Genomic DNA, 6,519 nt, shown 5'->3' with positions numbered 1-6,519 from the left:
GGGCAATGCAGAGGAGTACCATTAGGGAAAAAAATACAGTTTGGGTTTCCAGTCACAGGAAAGTATAGTGATAATCTGTAGTTAGGGGAAGTTGGGCCTCCAGGACCAGCTGTGGTCTTTCCTCAGCGCCATGCATTACTCTTAAGCACACAGCTCTTCTCAGCTACGTGCTCATAGTTAATTCTGATCAGTTAGTAATGTGTTTACTGCCAAAGATCCTCGCTTCTTAATACACATTTTAAAAATTGAGTCTTAGCAGAAATTATACCCCATTATACAGTCAATATAATTTGTGTGTTTTACTAGTGAATTTAAAGAAGGAAAAAACATCTGACTACATATCTTATGTTTTAAAAATAATTTTTAAAATATATAATATACATCTTTTTTGAATTTTTGTAGAGAATTTATATACGTATATATCAGACTGTAGTATATTTGGGTTGAAAAACATTGAGTCCAAGTTTAGCCACTACACTTTTAAGAAGGATGTACAGCAAAGGAAAAAGAGTCCAAGAAAAGTTGCAGAAGTGATTAAAATTTTGGAAAACAGGTCCAATAAGAAGGCCTTTTTGCACTGTGAAAAGCAAGACTAAATGATAATGACTGTCATTAGGACCAGGAAGGTTTTGTACATGAGACATACTGTTCCACTATTCACCTGAGTAAGTGAACTGAATAAAAGTAAATAGAAACAAACTTAAAAGAAAATCTAATTGTTTTGAAGAAAATGTGCAATTTGGATAATGAAATGCAGTTGAATAATGAAATGCTCAGATAAACATCTAGTCTCCATCTGGAAATTTCCCATGAGAATAAATAATTTTTTCTCCTCTTTGATTTTGCCATCCACCTGTTTGAAAGCAGAAGAATCTGCTAGGTAATCTTAGGAGATTGTAGATACAAGGAGATGCCTCTGGCTTCAAAAAATTAGTGTCATAACAACTATTGCTAACAAAGAATGTATGCCTAAGAATATTCCTGGTGGCCCATAAGGTTGAGTTCCAAAATTATGCTTTCTTTTGGGGGATTTGAAAGGGAGTCATGTGACCCACAGCTTTCAGTGACTTGGATGTGAGATAGGCTTTGACCATCCAATCTAACTACTTAAAATTGTGCCTTTTCAGAAATTAGGGAAGAAGCAATCCCATTTGGAAAACTAGAAAGGGGAATAGGGCATAAAAAGTGAATGATTAGCTGTATATTGATCCAATGTCTCTGTGATCTTCGAGAATATCTGCATCTACAAACCAGTTATCTCTTCTTTAATAAGCCCAGACTAGAGCCATGGGCTAACCATTCTTGAGAGCGAAGTGGTTCATACTCTGCATTCATGATGGGCCTGCTTCCTATTCAAGTCAAGGCATGAGTTTTATTCAAATCCTCAAAGAATAGGATTTCACACTTCATCACCTAAATCTCTATCTTCATCTGTAAATTTCTCCTCCTACCCAATAGAGAAACTTAGTTCACTTACTGTGTAGAAAATCATTAACATAACAAGCCTGACACTGCTATCCTTAAAAATGGTCTTTTTGAAAAGTGGCCCCTAGTTGACATCTGGGAAATTGGATTCAGGGAGAGTTCTCATTATTCCCGAATTGGTTAGAGTGGCTCATTGGGCCTAACCTATTTGTACAAACAATACGGTTTATGCTGAACACCTGCTTCTCTTCTGGGAGTCTGGAATTTGGGATCATGCTAAGCAAAGGGGTGACTGTGTGAGCAGCCCCCAGGTAAAATCTTGGACACTGAGTCTCTCATGAGCTTCTTGGTAGACAGCATTCCACACTTGTCACAGCTGCATGCTGGAAACAAGCATGTCCTAGGGAGGACACAGGGAAGACTCTTGGAAGTCCATGTGTGGTTTTCTCTCCTTCATGCAATGTGCTTTTATTTTCCCTCAGTTGACTGTTTTTTATATACTTTTGCTATATCACAGCCATGGGTGCCACTGTACACTGAGTCCTGTGAGTTCTCATAGACAATCACTGAACCTGTGGATGGTCTTAGGGACTCCCAACACACATGCTTTGGAAGTGCTGTGCTGTGCTGTGCTTAGTCACTCAGTTGTGTCCGACTCTTTGTGAACCTGTGGACTGTAGCCAGCCAGGCTCCTCTGTCCATGGGGATTCTCCAGACAAGAATACTGGAGTGGGTTGCTATGCCCTCCTCCAGGGGATCTTCCCGACCCAGGGATTGAACCCAGTTCTCCCGCACTGCAGGTAGATTCTTTACCATCTGAGCCACCAGGGAAGTCCAAGAATACTGAAGTGGGTAGTCTATCCCTTCTCCAGGGGATCTTCCCGACCCAGGGATTGAACCCAGGTCTCCCGCAATGCAGGTGGATTCTTTACCATCTGAGCCACCAGGGAAGTCCAAGAATACTGAAGTGGGTAGCCTATCCCTTTTCCAGGGAATCTTCCTGACCCAGTAATTGAACCAGTGTCTCCTGTATTGCAGGCAGATTCTTTACCAGCTGAACTACCAGGGAAGCCAATGCTTTGGAAGAGTGGATCCCAAATCTGGCTGATCATCAAATTCACTGGGAGAGCTTTGTAAATAATAGATTTCAGAGTCTAACCCTAAACCTATGGACTCAAGATCTATATTTTTCAGAGCTCTCCAGATGTTTTTGATGTCAAGTCAAATGGGAAGACAGATGCCAAATGCCTTGGTGGAAAAGACAATGGCTGCACTAAAGCTATATTTTTTTAGGAAAAAAAAATACAGTGTGTGTGCCACATGGAAGAGGAGTCCAACTCAACATGATTATTGAACATGAATAATGTATACAGCAGATGGAAAGCAAAATTTTCTTTTGTCTCACGGAATCTTCTATATTAGCCCCAAGAAGGAACAGGACAGGTATTGTTTCTGATAGGCCGCAACGTGATGAAAAGACACCTAATGGAACATGTGGTTGAGGAGTTAGGAAGGCATATGGAGGTTACAGCAATCCTTCACTGCAATTCCTGGTTTGTGAAACACTAATCCTTAACAGGCACAGAAATGAACTAAAAACCTTCACAGGGAAGCGAAGAGTTAGACTCCATGCAGCCAAGACTTTGGCTTCTGCAGTGGGTTGGAGGAGCAGTAGGCCTGAATTAGGTTGAAGGTAGCTCTCAGGGAGCCAAGGGGTATGACCCCAAAGTTTCATCAAGAACTTTCAGAGCACATGGAACTCTGCTCAACGTTATGTGGCAGCCTGGATGGGAAGGAAGTTTGGGGGAGAAGGGATACACGTATATGCATGGCTGAGTCCCTTGACTGTTGCTTGACTCTGTCACAGCATTGTTAATCGGCCATACCCCAGTAAAAAATAAAAAGTTTTTTTTAATTTAAATTTATTTATTTTAATTGGAGGCTAATTGCTTCACAATATTGTATTGGTTTTGCCACACATCAACATGAATCCACCACGGGTGTACATGTGTTCCCTATCCTGAACCCCCCTCTCACCTCCCTCCCCGTACCACCCCTCTGGGTCATCCCAGTGCACCAGCCCCAAGCATCCTGTATCCTGCATCGAACCTGGACTGGCGATTCGTTTCTTATATGATATTAAACATGTTTCAATGCCATTCTCCCAAATCATCCCACCCTCTCCCTCTCCCATAGAGTCCAAAAGACTGTTATATACATCTGTGTCTCTTTTGCTGTCTCGCATAAAATAAGAACTCTCAGAGTGACTAAAGAAGATTCAATTGAGAAGTATGAGATTATCAAAGTTGTGATGTAAAAGGTCATCTCCAAATTCGAATTTCTTTTTCATTCTTAGGGCCTCTTTGAGCTGGCTCACCAACTTCCTCTGCATCTGCACCAGAAGTAGGTCTTGCAAGTTTAGCCAGAATCCAAATTACAGTTAGGCTTCCCTGGTGGCTCAGACGGTAAAGAATCTGCCAGTAATGTGGGAGATCCAGGTTTGATCTCTGTCTGGAAGATCCCCTGGAGAAGGGAATGGTTACTCATAAGTATTCTTGCCTTGAGAATTCCTTGGACAGAGGAGCCTGGCTGGCTACAGTCCATGGGGTCGCAAAGAGTCAGATATGACTGAGTGACTAACACTTATTATCTTCTGGATTACAACAGTTGTTTAATTTCCAAATTAAAAAGTAGTCTTGAAGCTGGCTTTTCAGGTTGCAAATGTTTATGACATATTTAACCAAACATGTGGATATGTCCTCATAACATATAGAAGCACGGCATGACTGATGAATAACAGTTGGTTTGATGAGAGATTTCTTTTTAGGGGAAGTAGGCAAATATGTCCCTGATGGATTTTGCTTTTCAATAACAAGTTATTGAACCAATTCACCAAAATATTTCTTGAAGCATCAAAAGCCCTCATTCATAAATCAAATCGTATTGTGGAACAAAACAAAGGAAATGGAAGAGGATGACAGGGGAAAGTGATAACCACAAATATCACCAATAAAAGTTAGATGCTGTGGCATTTAAAGCTACGAACCTTAGAATGTAATAATAAAGTGAATTTTCAGAATGTAAAGGAGTCTCAGGAGAAAGTATCCATTTAAAAGAATATGAGATATACCTTTTCTGGGTTTGTATGTTTTTTACATCCTAACAGAACATTCTTATCCATTTTATAGAAGGGATCACAGGCAAATTCTCAACAGTGGAAATAGGTCTTTGTTTTATCTACTCCTGTAGTAATTGAACATAACTTACCTAGTTATCTTTTTTCCACAAAGAATCCAATTCCATACTCTTTTAACGTATCATGAAAGATTAATCCAGTTTCATTTAGTGAAGGAACCCAGGAAAGAAAGTCAAGAGATCTGGGCTCTGCCATTACCTTAATCTCTATTTGCCTAAGTTCACTAATTTGTCAAACGAAACAAAAATATTTGCCCTTCCTATCCCACAGGTTTGTGTGTGCCATGTGCTCAGTCAGGTCCGACTCTGTGACCCCATGGACTGTGGCTTGCCAGGCTCCTCTGTCCATGGAATTTTCCAGGAAAGAATACTGGAGTAGGTCACCATTTGTTCTTCCAGGGGATCTTCCCAACCTAGGGATCAAACCTGCGTTTCCTGTGTCTCCTTCATTGACAGGCGGATTCTTTACCTGCTGAGTCATCAGGTTTGTGATAGAGTTAAAAAGGAGATTACAAATATGAAAGTGTTTTGGAACTGTGTAATAGAAGCAGGTCCTAATTAATTTGACATATGGATATGCACATATTACATACCCCTAGAAAATCAGAATTGGGATATGGCTGGGACATCATGACGTTCAACAAGCTTATTGACATTTTAGTAGCTAATGGTCAGAGGCATCAGAGAATGCACCCAAGAGCAAACCCAGGGCAGAGCAGGACTAGAAGGCACGTCCTCTAAGCCCAGCACTCTCGTCACTGATTCGATTACCTCCTCAGACGGCTCTGTGCGCTGCCTGTGCACACAGGGCATGGCAAGATTACAACATCCACAGCATTGTTATGAAAAGTCACAACCCTGTTCAGATTCAAAGTTACCATCTGTGGCTTTTGTCTCAAAGATCTCTCTCAAGCTGCCAGGACTGTCCTACCCCCAGAAATTTTTGGCAGAGTATATCTCTGGAATCTTTGCTACCAAATAAGATCATTCTTCCCTAGAAAGGACTTTCTGCAACCATTTTTCACATAGGATCCAGCTTTTCAGCCGTTCCTTCTCAAAGCCCCTGCCCACACAACGTGTCTCTGACCCGGCTAGCTGCTCCTCAAACACAGTTAGCAAGAAAATCCTATTTCACTTCTGTAGTGGTGAAAGACCTTGGCTCATGAATCCTCTCAGCACTACACAGGCGAATTGTTTTAAAAATGCATTTGTATGTATAAGCCATACCTTTCGTTGCAATGAATCTTTCGCATTTTTAAAGGTAAGTTGTGTATTCTGACACTATAAATGGTAGAAAAGGTATTTCAAATTACCTTCCATTTGCTTACTTTATTAATCAAGAGAGTACATAAAGGGCAATAAAGTTATATCTTTATCAGAAAAGCCCACTGCGTCATCACCACTGTTGTCTACTCAGTTTTATAATGTTTTCCAAGTAGAACAGAGGCATAAAACAAGTTCTATTCAAACTTCTACTAGGGGAAATTATTAAGAATCATTACCACGATGCAGCCCTTCAGCGCTTTTCTCATTTCTCATTTTACTCATTTCTCTTCTTCCCAGATGGATAGACTTGATATTACGAGTCACACAAAAGGACAGGAGCCCATGTGTGTAAATGAGAGCCAATAGCTACAACTTATTAAGTGTCAATCATATACTAGGCACCTAGCCTATGCTGTCTCTCACCCTGACAATACTCCTGTAAGGTAAATGCTGCAAACCTATTTTGCAGATAAGAAAAACAATGATTCAGTGAGATTGACTGCCTGGCTCAGTGTTACATAGTTGGTGAGCAGCAGGGCTGAGGTTTGAATCCAAGGTCTAATTGGTCTCAAGACCCATGATTTATCCGTTATATCATACCGTTTCTCCCTTACAGTGAGCTGTTAGAAGTAT

The sequence above is a fragment of the Bos grunniens genome, chromosome 20 (genome assembly GCF_055505025.1).
Source record: "Bos grunniens cultivar Pamir isolate PY7600 chromosome 20, Bosgru_T2T1.0, whole genome shotgun sequence".
NCBI lineage: Eukaryota > Metazoa > Chordata > Mammalia > Artiodactyla > Bovidae > Bos > Bos grunniens.
This window is presented reverse-complemented; position numbering follows the sequence as displayed.